Genomic DNA, 15,756 nt, shown 5'->3' with positions numbered 1-15,756 from the left:
ACAGTAGGGATGGTGTTCTTGGGATGGTACTCATCATTCTTCTTCCTCCAAACACATTTAGTGGAATTATGACCCAAAAGTTTTATTTTGGTCTCATCTGACCACATGACTTTCTCCCATGACTCCTCTGGATCATCCAAATTTTCATTGGCAAACTTAAGACGTGCCTGGACATGTGCTGGTTTAAGCAGGGGAACCTTCCGTGCCATGCATGATTTCAAACCATGACGTCTTAGTGTATTACCAACAGTAACCTTGGAAATGGTGGTCCCAGCTCTTTTCAGGCCATTGACCAGCTCCTCCCGTGTAGTTCTGGTAGTCCTTTCTTAGGATCATTGAGACCCCACGAGGTGAGATCTTGCATGGAGCCCCAGTCCGAGGGAGATGGACAGTCATGTTTAGCTTCTTCCATTTTCTAATGATTGCTCCAACAGTGGACCTTTTTTTACCAGCTGCTTGGCAATTTTCCCCGTAGCCCTTTCCAGCCTTGTGGAGGTGTACAATTTTGTCTCTAGTGTCTTTGGACAGCTCTTTGGTCTTTACCATGTTAGTAGTTGGATTCTTACAGATTGTATGGGGTGGACAGGTGCCTTTATGCAGCTAACGACCTCAAACAGGTGCATGTAATTTAGGATAATAAATGTAGTGGAGGTGGACATTTTAAAGGCAGACTAACAGGTCTTTGAGGGTCAGAATTCTAGCTGATAGACAGGTGTTCAAATACTTATTTGCAGCTGTATCATACAAAAAAATGATAAAAAAATCATACATTGTGATTTTCTGGATTTTCTTTTTTAGATTATGTCTCTCACAGTGGAAATGCACCTACAATGACAATTTCAGACCCCTCCATGATTTCTAAGTGGGAGAACTTGCAAAATAGCAGGGTGTTCAAATACTTATTTTCCTCACTATATGTCTAAGATTTTAGAAAAGATTGTCGCTGCCCAGTTATGTTCCTACCTGCAAGAGAACAATATCTTTGAAGAATTTCAGTCAGGTTTTAGGCCCCATCATAGCACAGAAACTGCTCTAGTTAAAATTACTAATGACCTGTTTTTAGCTTCAGACCAAGGCTTCATCTCGTTGTTGGTTCTACTAGATCTTAGTGCTGCATTCGACACTATAGACCATGATCTCCTCCTAGATCGCTTACAAAATTACATCGGCATTCAGGGACAGGCATTAAGCTGGTTTAAATCCTACCTGTCCGTTCGTTACCATTTTGTAGATTTAAATGGAGAGCAATCCAGGCTAGTAAATGCAAGTAAATTATGGCATGCCGCAAGGTTCAGTTCTAGGACCCCTGCTCTTCACAATATACATGCTTCCGTTAGGAAATATTATTAGAAGGCATGGAATTAGCTTCCATTGTTATGCTGATGATACCCAGCTATATATCTTATCTAAACCAGGCGATACAGCTCAATTAACCCGGATAACTGAGTGTGTTAAGGAAATAAGAGATTGGATGACCCATAACTTTCTACAATTAAATTCTGATAAGACGGAGATTTTGCTCATCGGCCCAAAAACTAGTATACAGAAGCTTCAGCATCTCAACCTGCATTTAGACGGATGTTCTGTAACCACTAGTTCAACGGTAAAAGACCTGGGAGTTATTTTAGACAGCAACTTATCTTTCAAATATCATATCAACCAAGTTACCAAAACAGCTTCTTTCACCTTAGAAATATTTCTAAGTTAAAAAACATGTTGTCTATATCCGATGCAGAGAAGCTCGTCTATGCGTTCATGACCTCCGGAATAGACTATTGTAATGCATTACTAGGTGGATGTTCTGCATCCTTAATAAACAAGCTTCAGTTAGTTCAGAATGCAGCAGCAAGAGTTCTTACAAGGTCAAGAAAATATGATCATATAACCCCAATCTTATCGTCCCTACATTGGCTTCCTATTAAGTTTTGAATAGACTACAAACTACTGCTACTCACTTATAAAGCACTAAATGGTTTGGCTCCCATGTATCTATCCAGTCTTTTAACACGCTACAATCCGTCACGCTCCCTGAGATCTCAAAACTCTGGACTTCTAGTAGTTCCTAGAATAGCAAAGTCCACTAAAGGCGGTAGAGCATTTTCACATTTAGCTCCTAAACTCTGGAACAGTCTTCCTGACAGTGTTCGGGGTTCAGATACACTCTCCCAGTTTAAGTGCAGATTAAAGACGTATGTTTTTAGCGAGTTTTACACATAACACACATCACATATCATAACCTTGTGCTCCAGAACATCTGATCACATGCACATTATCAACTTGTGCTGTTAATATCATGAACAGCAGCTACGCTAATTCCTCTCCACTGCTTCTCTTTCTCTCCCCATCCCGAGGCTTCCTGAGGTTGCTCCAGCTCCAGTCACGTCCCACCTCATAAAGATTACGGACCTTTGAAGAAGTAGATGCCGAACTCGCAAACATCCCGAACCATCTAGAGACATACCAGTGCCAATTGGATCCTGCTACATGTGTGGAGTTTGACATTGGACCTCCTGGAGTGTTTAAAGGCTCTGGCATGAAGAAAGCTGATGCTGGATCTGTGATGATCACAAATGCTGAGCTCAGTAGCTCCTACTTTTATACCAAAGACTGTTGAAAGAACATTTACTTATAATCTTATACTCCAGTACTCATGTTAGTTCTCACTCTCCAGTGTTCTGTATTGTTGAAAGATTTATGACCAAACTCTTGATGTCACCCATATGAGGATGGGTTCCCCTTTGAGTCTGGTTCCTCTCAAGGTTTCTTCCTCATATCATCTAAGGGAGTTTTTCCTTGCCACAGTCTCCACGGCTGCTCATCAGGGACAAACGCACACCATTCACCTTCACTGTTGATTTCTGTAAAGCTGCTTTGAGACAATGTCTGTTGTGAAAAGCGCAATAGAAATAAACTTGACTTGACTTGACACACATCTCTACATGCACACACACACACACACACACACACACACACACACACACACACACACACACACACACACACACACACATCTCTACGAACACATAAAGAATGTGTAAGAAAGCAGAAACCTGGCGAGCCCAATGCCGTTCCAAGACACTCAGGAACCCAGGGTACTGTTTTATTCCTGCATGAGCTCCATCTTACAGGTAGAATATTTAATGAGATCCAACGTGTATATTGTTTATTTTCAGATTGATTTGATTATTGAGTCTGTCACAGTGAACAGTGTCTTCGAAGTTATAGTGAAATTAAATCTATTCATATGTGTCTGAATTGTGTATTAATCTATTATGTTCCATAATTATCAACAAATATGTGCGTAATCTTAGTTGAATAGAGGAAAAGAGAAGCACTAAAAATCCTTTAGTGAGTGTAAACCTAACACTTATTACCCAAATTATCCAATGGCAACAAGTAAACAAATAATAATGTACAGTTGAGGTACATGCTTGCTGACACTTTGCAGAATTTGTAAATGTTAATGATTTTATTTTTACTATTAATTTAGTTTGTGTGAAAGAGCAAACCTGAGCCGCTGTAAATCTGCACATTTTATTAGTCTGAACCCAATTTAAATTCGATTTGAATGAAAATGTGCATATTTATTGGGCCACAAATAGAATTTGGAAAACTTTATATTCAGACCTGCTTTCATGGACTGATAAAATGACGAGTGTGTGTGTGTATGTGTGTGTGTGTGTATGTGTGTGTGTGTGTATGTGTGTGTGTGTGTATGTGTGTGTGTGTGTAAGTGTGTGTGTGTGTGTGTGTGTGTGTGTTTGTGTGTGTGTTTGTGTGTTTGTGTTTGTGTTTGTGTCTGTATGTGTGTTTGTCTAATTGTAAATTCAACACAACCCAATATACAGAATGAGTAGACAGAACAATGTTTTCAGAAGAGTTTATTTGGTCAAAAACATTTCTATGGCACTGTATAATCACACAACAGGAAAAAGTCAATGCTGATTTCCCCACTTTCATTATTACATAGTAAATTTAATTAATTCTTTATTTTTGTATATATTAAATTTTCAAAACAACCACACCAAACTTTTAGTTTACAAATAAACATAAACAGAATTTTTTCCCTTATACCAGAGATTGTCATGTAGTCAAAAAATACAGTACTTTTATTCAGTAGTTAACATAGACGTAAAGTGCTATGTGAGCGAGATAAGCATTGTATTAAAAGATTATTAAATGTAAGTACAAAAAAATTGGGTTGTATAATAACATGGGTAGGTTGTGTATCATATCATATCGTCTCATTCTGTTCGCTAGAATGAAATAGTGTAAGAAGTTTGACTAAATGTTGATATTGAGCAATGTTTATTTCCCAAAGCCCCATTATTATAACACTTTCTATCCCTTTGATCAGCAAGTACTTTTTGTGTCCAATTGAAGTACTGTTCCATATTCTAGCCCTGAACTATGAGACAGCTAGACAAGGAACTGTAAGGAAAGTAATCTTGGTGTTAACAATGTTCGTCTTCTTATAGCCAGGTCTTTAGTTGCAGGCATTCCAGCAGAAATACAATTATTAATATTAAATGGCAAATAAAGTGATTCCTGATTCCTAAACGTAGAACCAGATTAAATCACATGAAGGCACAGTGTACTGTTAACAAACACTAGGATAAATACCTTTAGTCCTCATGTTGGTAGAAACAGGTCATGGTCTGTTTATGGAGTGCTTCTCCAAGTTAATGTGTAAACATCAGTAGTAGTCACAGTGTATTACATGGTTAAAGTTAAGGCTTTCTAAGCGAGGCACAGAGCCCTGGGGGGTTCTGAGGTTCTCCTAAATTAGACGTATTGCAGATTTATAGGTGAAAAAAGAAGCACCAAATCTGCAAGTATTAATGCTATTACTATATATTTGATAGGTGTAAACATCTGGGCATGTTTAAACTTTTGCATACAGCTTTACCTGAGAATTTAGATTTTAAATATTAAATTAAAGTGCAGATAAATTAAAGACTGCAGATCTTAAAATTCCATTCTAAATCCAGGTATATGCTTTTAATACAATGACCATGAAATATAACAGGATATGAGCTGAGGATTTGCTGTTTATGGAAGCAGTGTGTGATGGGAATTATTGAAATTATAATGTGTGATGTATATTGTGTATAGTTCAGCTGTTCTACCAGATAAATCATTAATTCATCCATTAACCCTTGACTGAAACACTGAACGCCATTTCCACACTGCAGTAAAGAAATTCCCTAAAATATAAACATTAAACAGAATGACCAGGTGTCCAAGGCTTCAGATGATCAGATAGTGGGGATTGTGTTTAAGCATAGATTTGGGTTGAAAGAGGCAGAAGTAGAGGTAGTGGGTAGAGGGAAGAAGTAGAAGAAGAAGGAGTGTGGAGACGGATAATGGATGTATCGACCCCTAATGTTAAAGACTAGATGAAAACTGGCTTCTAAATTTCACATTTACTGAAAACAGAAAATTTTCCTAAACCTTTTGGAACAATTGTGGGGTTTAATAGAGCTCCATTAGGTTCCTGCTAGCTAACCAAAATACCACTGATTGAGATTTTTAAACACTCTGTAGCCCGTATAGCTTCTTATATATTGACAAATTCGACATGCGTGTTCTAGACCAAAATATGAACTTTCAGCAATGAATTCTTTCCTCCAGTTGAAGTACTGTTCATACAACGTCTGGTTCTGGTCCAATAATGTGAGATATTCTGCCATTTCTTGAGGGGTTTTGAAATCATCCACATGGATGAAAGAATCTGCTGGAATAAACTCCTCATAGTTGTCCCTTGGTGGACCGATAACCACAGGAACCGCGCCGAGGGTCAGAGGATTGAACAGCTTTTCCGTGATGTAGTCTTTGTAAATGGAGTTCTCGAATGATAAGTAGAATTTACAGGTGGACATGGTCGCTTTATAGTCTTCATGACTGACATACTTGTTAAAGTGTCTACCATAAGCTTCTACTTTAATGTGTTTGGTCAGTTCATCAAAATATTTCACTCGTCTAAAGTTGGGGTTCCAGTGACTGACGATCCAGCAGACAGTTTTGTCCTTTGGTGGAATTTGAAAGTTTTTCTCCTGCTCAGTGGCCTTTCTGAGTCTCCCGTAAGGTACCCAGATATCTGAATCTCTTCGATAATTTGATGTTATGTTGAATACATTTTCCAACTCGACCCATCTTCCTGAATTCTCAGGAGACTCCATGTTCATCCACACCCATCTCTGGTGTGGAGATCGTGCCATGGTTGTTATGGTCTGTAAATCACCACCGATGTCTCTGTGATGAAACATAATACCATGGACTTTGTCATGTTGGTTTTTGTCATCTGTAAATCGACAACCTTCAATACCGAACTTTACACTACAGGACTTGTCTTCGAATCTTTCACCAAAAGGCCATGGCCAAATCAGCACAGAGATGATTTCAAGATTTTCCTTACTTTCTTCTTTGGGAGTTTGTGTGGCAATCGGTAGTTCCTGCTTTACTGCTGGAGTGTAGTTACTAACAGCAGTGCTGGTGTTCATACTCTGGTTAAAGTTTTTCATCAGGCTGAAGCATTTATCCAAGCAGTCTGTATGTGTGAGGACTGGACTGTTAGAGCATGATAACCAGCTAATGGTTGGCTTGTAGTAAGTGTAGAACACTCCTCCAAAACAAACAAGAATTATGAGAGATAGTACAAGATTCTGGACCAGTCCATGTGATTGTTTGAATAGCATCTTTTACCTTTTGAATAAGAGAAGAGACAAAGAAAAAATGTGAGCTTCAATTAATGGCAAGGTACCCTGAGAGAAAAGTGTTTATAAATATCACATTCATATCACATTTTAACAGGAATTTATCCCCAATGATTAAACAGTAATGCAGGAAAACCTCTGAGATGACTTGAGGAAGAAGAGGAAAACACATCCTCATCTGGGTGACACTGAACAGCGCAATTAGAAATCAAATAGGAGAAAGAGAGAACAGAGTAGAGAGCTGAGTCAAAAATGAGTGCACTGCAAAATATAAGTCTCTAATCATAAGAAATAAAAGCACGATTTAAGGAGATTCAGATTAGAAACAAGTCGAATGATCTGCCTGTGCAGTGTGAATACTACACTTGGTATGATTTCATGAGATAAGAAATCATATCCAGGTTTCAGATAAGAACAAAATGTCTTAAATGAAGCGTTAAAACACTGATTCCAAGCAGACGATTTTAGTTTAATGAACTTAAAACTTGCTTGTTTTTTTATTTTTTTTAAACAGTTTGTTTTTCTTAATTTGTGTGGAAAGATCTTAAAATCAGAGCTACAAACAAAAGAATTCCTCTTCATTCAAGAGTCACTTTATATTCTGTCTTAAAATGAGACCGAGCATTTAAACTAGAAACAGCATCAATATCAAAATCAAGATCACAGAAACATGCATGTTGTCAACAACTATTGTTTTTTAACACAGTAATTACGAGGCAAAAACAAAGTGAAATCATTACTCGCTGATTCTCAAAATACTTCAACTTATTGCAACATAAAACATTATTGAAATTTCTTTATCATCACTGAACACTGAAAGATATTTAACATAAGAAACTAAAATCAAATTACAGATTAACATAGTCAAAAGGTGATAAGTACAGAAAAAAGTTTCAAAAAAATAATGTCTTTTTTGTTCTTAGGTTGTGAATAAATGTTTTGGCTTCGACACTTCTACTTCTGCACATTATTTTCAATGCCGTAGCCTTGGAACCATTTATCTGTACTTCTCAACAATGTCCACATGTCTCTGCACTGCTGCAGCCTTTATATGTATTCCCTCTACATATGTTTACACACAGCACATATATATATATGTGCTGTGTACCTGCACAATGCTTTTTTAGTTTTAAACTAAATTTGGAATAAATAATACTAATGAACAAGTCCTAAGTGTGATTATTGAGCATTTTTTTTCCAGAAAAACCTAAAAAAAAAAGATTATTACAGCTAAAATACATTTTTTACATTTATAAGCCATCAAATGATGTCTCTGATGGTCATTAAGTGCAATTTGCAGGTAAAATATCTAACTTTAAGTTTTACTATGTAAGTAAAAAAAAAAAAAAAAAAAAAAAAGAGAAATAATCTAAAAACAATCATAATAATCGTACACAATCTGCTCTTCCATTCTATTTTGTTTGTGAAATAAGATACGATTTTGATGGCTATGAATGCGATTGTATGAGGAGTTTTTGCAGTGTAAGGATTTTAGGAGCCGTCAGTGAGTTTAACACGGAATAATCGCTCCAGCCAACGTGATTCAGTGTGTCGATATAATACCACCAGCTCGATTACACGTAAATACCACGAAACAAAGGAAAGACAAAACACCTTACCTGATCTGTGCTAGCACACACACTTCTGACACATATGTTAGTGTAATCTCTGAGCTAGCAACAACTTCACCTCACTTGTTCTTTGGCAGTGTTTCTACTGCAGGCTTCAGATAAAAAAAATCACACAGACGTGCATGAAAGATATCCAAAGCTTTTTGACAGAGCGAGTGCATATATTAACCTCTGTGACGACTATGAGGCCATGGATTTACATATCAGTACATGATGCACACAAACAGTGTTGAAGGCAGCAGTATTGTTCTCCACTTGAGTTCTAACCCTAGTTCTGTTTTTTCTTCCTGGTAGAATAACTTTATTCTCAATTAAATTCCCTTTTATTAGTATAGTACTTTGAACCGTGAACTCAAGGCAAACAAAGGCACAGGGCAGTGATACAGAGATAAAGCGTAATAAAGTTGTATAAAATATTGTACATTTAATGTCTGTAAGTTTGTTCTTTTATACTGTAACTGGGTTGAAATATTTCCTTCAGTTTTCTGTTAGTTTGTTTTTATTTACTTCTCTTTATAGATTCTACAATTTCATATGCCGTGCTTCCATTTGCAGCTTTTAAATTTTAATTAGCATTCAAAGCTTTATCATCTATCTATGGTTAAACATTGACAGAAGTGTTTGCACTGTGAGTCAAAGAAGAAAAAATAACAAGGAAATGTAGAAAGCGGGATGGCCTTGGTCAACTTCTTTATATATCACAAGACAATACAGCAGAAGATCTTTAAAAGGCCGCTAGATATGCGAACAGCTTGGAAACTTGTCACTTTAGCATTATTTTGAAAATGACGTCAGACTGATAATACTTTTAGTCCGAGAGCATTTATCAAACCAGTGCTGGATAAAGTGGATAAAAGTGTCTGCCAAATGCAGTGATTTTCGAGAATAATAATGTTCAGAAGTCTAACTTCTGATGTCACAGAACTTCCTGAGCTGTAAATACAGAATACAGTTGTTCCTGTAGGGTACAGTGTACATGGACTACACACCTTATAATTACAAATTGGTTGTTGCCAATTAGCAATATTTGTAAGCTAGATCAATATTTGTATAATGTTCAGTATGGATTGTTATTGTCTAATCCTCATTTATTTTAAATGTTAAACAGTTGTTTGGTTTCTACTGTTACATATAAGTGATGTTTTTACTTAGCAGCTTATAGAGTGATGTACGAGACCTCTTTACTTTCCCCCACACACATAGTAAGCCATAAATCCTGTTACATATTTTACCACTAAATTATCTATTCTTAAGATAAAAATCATCTATTATCATTATTAATAATCTATTCATTATTTTTCTTGTAGCTTCTCCCATTAGGGGGCGCCACAGTGGATCATCCGTCTCCATCCCCCCCTGTCCTTTACATCTGCCTCTTTCACACCAACTACCTGCATGTCTTCTCTCACCACATCCATAAACCTCCTCCTTGGTCTTCCTCTTTTCCTCCTTCCTGGTGTCTCCATCCTCAGCATTCTCCTACTGATATACCCCATGTCCCTCCTCTGCACATGTCCAAACCATCTCAATCTCACCTCCCTCACCTTGTCTCCAAAACGTCCTACATGCGCTGTCCCCGTAATAAACTCATTTCTAATCCTGTCCATCGTCGTCACTCCCAACGAACATCTCACCATCTTCAGCTCTGCTACCTCCAGCTCCACCTCTTTTACTCAAATTAATACTCTATTAATTACTTTAAGGAATATAATATATATATATATATATATATATATATATATATATATATATATATATATATATATATATATATATATATAATTTTGTCTATATACACTTATACACCAAAACAACTTCACAAAACTCAAAAGAAACCTGTAAAAAAAAAAATTTTGTAAAAGCACCTGATTTAAAAAAAAAAAAACATGCATTAAAAACATGTAATCTGTGAAATATAAGTTGTAAAACCTGTACTTTTGGACAAGACAGAAGGAGATTAAAGAGATTTGATGAAAATACCTTCAGTGTTGTAGATTATCCACTGAATCTACAGACTGAACGCACTCCTCCTCCTCAACACTCTAATCTGCAGGTTTGATGGTTTTATTTGAAAAGTTAAACACGATTCTTGGGCTTTGGCTCTGGCAGTAATGCGCTCAATGTCTTCCACTGTAGTTCAACATCCACTTCACTCCGATGTGAATATTATTTACATGGTTCGAAGTTGACTTGCATTTAAATTAAATGCAAATATATCTTTTTAGAGCATTGCACTGTCCCTGTTTGTGATGTGGTGTTTGCTTTTAGGTGAAGAAATCGGAAACTAAATCTGAATCTATCTTCTACTTCAGATTTCAAACTACTAACACTTGAAATTTCTTGCCAGCAAAAATCTCCTCATCAAATTGTCCTCTTCAGTTGGATATTTTCTGATCTTAAAGCAATCCACATGCAAAACTCCTCCATGGATCTGCGGAGGGTTGGTTAGATGTTTACAGTAGCTATTTCACTCTGAGTTAAACTGACTGCATGAGCTGCAGCAGACTGTGGAATAATGACTGAGTGGATTTTCTGTGCATGAGGTGAAGGTTTCGACTCCACCTGTAATTGTTTTTGTTGAGGACAGGCACTGATGATCTCAACACCCTTCCACTGCAGATATCAGCCTTACAGAACATCTTTATAATCAATGGTCTAAAAATAATGGGAGTTGTGAGTTTAAAACATGCAGTCAGTGTAACTCAGAGTGAGATAGCTACTGTAAACATGTAAACATCGTCCCGATCCGATCTTTCAGAAACAGTCCGACTCGTTTGAGAGCACTTGAATTTGCATATTAAGAAAACGTTTGCATTAAAATTTAACCGAAGTTAATCAGTGGTTTTTGTGTTACACACGATTACACACAAGTGCTTGTAGTTATATACAGTAATGCTAAAAACATGATTACTGTGGCTTTTTCAGTGCAGATCTTAATCAACATCCAGGTTTGTGTGATGTGGCTGTTTTTAAAGGTGCAGTACAAATAAACTGGAAGGAAAAACTAATAGCAGGTTCATATAAACTGTTTTGCCAAAAGTACAACAAACACCTGACTTTTCCACCCACATGGTTCTTCCCCAAACAAAGTTGAAACCACACAATGTATCGGACGTCATTGGATGCAGGAACATGAAATTTTCCCCTCGCTTGAACTCAGAGACCCCAATCTGTTCCTGTGCACAAAGCCTGCTTCATGAAGATCTGCTTTATATGGTTAAGGGTGGAAGATCTTGAGTGGCCTGCTATAGAGCTCTGACCTCAACCTTATTGTATAGCTTTGGGATGAATGTGAACGCTGACTGCACCTCAGGCCTCCTCACCTTCTCAGCTACACTACAGTACAAGCAAACTCCAAACTCTAGGGGAACATCATCCCAGAACATTGGAGTTTATTAGAACAGAAAATGGAGACTACAGTTGGAAAAAGATTTTCCAAAAGCACAAAGCATGCTGGATTTCTGCAAGTATTCAAGTTTCTTCATTCATTCTATATCTCTCTTCCATTGCATGGCTTTGGACAACACAGTTCTTGTGTATATCATTTTCTCAGATTTTCTCGTTTGTTTCCGGGGGATTGAAATCATCCCCATAAATGAATGAATCTGCTGTAATGTCAGTTTTGTTCCTGATAATTCTCCTGTGTGAAATGAGAACCAAGGGAACCTTGCAAAATAACTAAAACATGTAATTGATTTCTGTGAAGTAGTTTTTGTAGATTCGAATTGACTAATGATTAGCAATGAACATAATAAACAAACCTGTCCAGTGTGTTTCCTCAGTTCATTCAAATAAGCAGTTTTCTCTGGTCTCGGCCAGGTCTCCAGGAACTTACTACTGCGCTTAGGGGTGATGACGAGGATCTAAATGATTGGTTCTAATTCTCTTTTTTACATTCACTATGCACAGGATTTTGCCAAATCCTTTCAATTTCACCTACTACCTTTTTTTTAAGTCTACCAACCCATAGAATTCCAAACATAACTTGGATGTGGAGATCCTCACTAGGATTTGTTTAAAATGCTCCAAGATTTATTTAAAAAATGAACAAGAGAAACTTGAAAATTTGATTTGAACTTTATTCCTCACATATAAAATCATACTATCAGAGTTTATTAAGGAATTAGGCTTAAAGGACAGAGTCAGTCAGGATTCAATGCTCCTGGAGGCGAGAACAAAGAATTCAACTTATTCAAGGGTCCATAAGGGGCAGCGTGGCCGTGCCAACCTTCTGCTTAGTACTAATACAGAGCCTCCATCTAAATTTAGCAGAACTTCTCTGAGTCACTGATCAAACTCACTTTGTATCAGTACTTTAACTTTATAAGATGCTGCAAGCATAATCATAGCATCATAGCATCATGGTAAGAAGTCTTTTTAGTAAATGTTGGAAAGTTATAAAAGTCCTTTCATAACGTTTCACAGAGAACCAGACACATCACATCTTCACAGCATTACAGACATTTCTTTTGTGTTTCAGTTACAAAAAGAGGCTTGGAAAAGTGGTAAATGAATGATCTTCTGTCACCATGACAGAACATCCACAGCCTTGACATTAGGCATGTTTAGTGTTGTATGGTTTCCAATTCAAGCATCTACACACAATAGCTACGCTAACCCCAGTACCATTTACTGAGACTTGTAACCACTCTGTAGCCCGTATAGCTTCTTATATATTGACAAATTCGACATGCGTGTTCTAGACCAAAATATGAACTTTCAGCAATGAATTCTTTCCTCCAGTTGAAGTACTGTTCATACAACGTCTGGTTCTGGTCCAATAATGTGAGATATTCTGCCATTTCTTGAGGGGTTTTGAAATCATCCACATGGATGAAAGAATCTGCTGGAATAAACTCCTCATAGTTGTCCCTTGGTGGACCGATAACCACAGGAACCGCGCCGAGGGTCAGAGGATTAAACAGCTTTTCCGTGATGTAGTCTTTGTGGTTGGAGTTCTCGAATGATAAGTAGAATTTACAGGTGGACATGGTCGCTTTATAGTCTTCATCACTGACATACTTGTTAAAGTGTCTACCATAAGCTTCTACTTTAATGTGTTTGGTCAATTCATCAAAATATTTCACTCGTCTAAAGTTGGGGTTCCAGTTGCTGACGATCCAGCAGACAGTTTTGTCCTTTGGTGGAATTTGAAAGTTTTTCTCCTGCTCAGTGGCCTTTCTGAGTCTCCCGTAAGGTACCCAGATATCTGAATCTCTTCGATAATTTGATGTTATGTTGAATAAATTGTCCAACTCGACCCATCTTCCTGAATTCTCAGGAGACTCCATGTTCATCCACACCCATCTCTGGTGTGGAGATCGTGCCATGGTTGTAATGGTCTGTAAATCACCACCGATGTCTCTGTGATGAAACATAATACCATGGACTTTGTCATGTTGGTTTCTATCACCTGTAAAGTGACAACCTTCAATACCGAACTTTACACTACAGGATTCTCCCTGAAACGTATAACCGAAAGGCCATGGCCACATTAATATGATGGTGTTACGGTCATGAGTTTCCCGATTTTCTTCCATGGCCGGTTGTCTTGTGATCAGTGGTTGCTGCTTTACCATAGTGTAGTTAATAGTGCTGATAATGGATGAGTTTGAAAGATGTTTTTCTTTGAAAACATCGAGACATTTATCTAAGCAGACGTCATAGCTAAAGGATGTGACAGCAGAACACTGCCTCCAGCTCATTGTTGGCATGTAAGTGTAGAACACTCCTCCAAAACAAACAAGAAGAAAGAGAACCAGTAGGAGATACTGATAACGTCCTAGTAATGGTGTGGATGTCATCTTTCACCTTTTGGAGAAGGTAGATGGCTTCGATGGCTTCCTTTACCCTCCAGAGAAGAAGGAAAGAAAGCAAAGGTTTGTTAATGTCATGTAAACTGAATAATCACTGAGTTCTGACTGTGAGCAGACAAAAAGGTGAGAAGAGCTCTGAAATCAACACTCAGGTTATTAAAGCTGGAGCGAATCCAAAGTCAACGTGAAGCGGTGTTTATTATTAACCGTAATATCGTCAAAATATATTTCACTTTAAATGGAAACTTTTGACTTTAATAAAAATCGCTAACATTATTTGACATTATTATTAATTTACATTATTATTATTTAATGTTATTTTATTTTTGTATTTAGTTTTATTTTATTGATATACTTTTATTTGTCGTATACGGGGTTCAGGGCATTAAGCTGTGCTGCTCCTCATCTCTGGAATTTTCCTCCACAGTCAAGTGACTGTGGGACCACGTCTATATCGTCCCTCAAAACTCATCTGTTCAGATCAACTTCTTCTGATTCATTTAAACAGTTAAACAGCTGTTAGTTGTTTGATTTTATGATTCACTCTACTGTACAGTGTTTCCAAAAATCTTTAAATAAAAAGAAATGTAAATAAAATATATTACACGATTATACCCACTACAGCGTGCAGGAGGAACGTTTCATCAACGGGCATTTTTCACAATTTACGCGTGTAATACACCACGATTATATTCCTGATAAATGATTGTAAAATTGAGTGGATCGGAACAGTCACTTCCGATTTTGTTTAAAAGGTTTTTCTGCCTGTGATCTCTGCAGAACAAAGGGATCCCAAATGCCGCCTGATGAGGGCGCTGTGGTCTGGACCTCCCTGATGAGGGCGCTGTGGTCTGGACCTCCCTGATGAGGGCGCTGTGGTCTGGACCTCGCTGATGAGGGCGCTGTGGTCTGGACCTCCCTGATGAGGGCGCTGTGGTCTGGACCTCCCTGATTAGGGGGCTGTGGTCTGGACCTCCCTGATGAGGGCGCTGTGGTCTGGACCTCGCTGATGAGGGCGCTGTGGTCTGGACCTCCCTGATGAGGGCGCTGTGGTCTGGACCCCCCTGATTAGGGCGCTGTGGTCTGGACCTCCCTGATGAGGGCGCTGTGGTCTGGACCTCGCTGATGAGGGCGCTGTGGTCTGGACCTCCCTGATGAGGGCGCTGTGGTCTGGACCTCCCTGATGAGGGCGCTGTGGTCTGGACCCCCCTGATGAGGGCGCTGTGGTCTGGACCTCCCTGATGAGGGTGCTGTGGTCTGGACCTCGCTGATGAGGGCGCTGTGGTCTGGACCTCCCTGATGAGGGCGCTGTGGTCTGGACCTCCCTGCTGAGGGCGCTGTGGTCTGGACCCCCCTGATGAGGGCGCTGTGGTCTGGACCTCCCTGATGAGGGCGCTGTGGTCTGGACCTCGCTGATGAGGGCGCTGTGGTCTGGACCTCCCTGATGAGGGCGCTGTGGTCTGGACCTCCCTGCTGAGGGCGCTGTGGTCTGGACCTCCCTGATGAGGGCGCTGTGGTCTGGACCTCCCTGATGAGGGCGCTGTGGTCTGGACCTCGCTGATGAGGGCGCTGTGGTCTGGACCTCGCTGTTGG

The 15,756-nt window shown here is 38.7% G+C and overlaps 1 pseudogene across 7 annotated transcripts in view; it reads right to left on the bottom strand.

The window, feature by feature from the left end:
- Positions 1-3,866: 3,866 nt before the first annotated feature.
- The window catches only part of LOC310728870 (4-galactosyl-N-acetylglucosaminide 3-alpha-L-fucosyltransferase 9 pseudogene), a 17,041-nt pseudogene continuing 5,151 nt past the window's right edge, over positions 3,867-15,756 (bottom strand). For 2 of the 7 annotated variants that reach the window (XR_014538370.1, XR_014538374.1), the window contains exons 2-3: positions 10,328-14,198; positions 3,867-6,705 (exon numbers count right to left, since the gene is read on the bottom strand). The product of XR_014538370.1 is annotated as a 4-galactosyl-N-acetylglucosaminide 3-alpha-L-fucosyltransferase 9 pseudogene (transcript). Of the gene's footprint in view, positions 6,706-8,335; positions 8,579-10,327; positions 14,199-15,756 lie in introns of those variants that run through there. The other 5 variants (XR_014538371.1, XR_014538375.1, XR_014538376.1 and 2 more) reach the window with 4 other exon arrangements.

This window comes from Silurus aristotelis, assembly GCF_946808225.1.
Source record: "Silurus aristotelis genome assembly, chromosome: 7".
NCBI classification, from domain to species: Eukaryota; Metazoa; Chordata; class Actinopteri; order Siluriformes; family Siluridae; genus Silurus; species Silurus aristotelis.
This window is presented reverse-complemented; position numbering and strand designations above follow the sequence as displayed.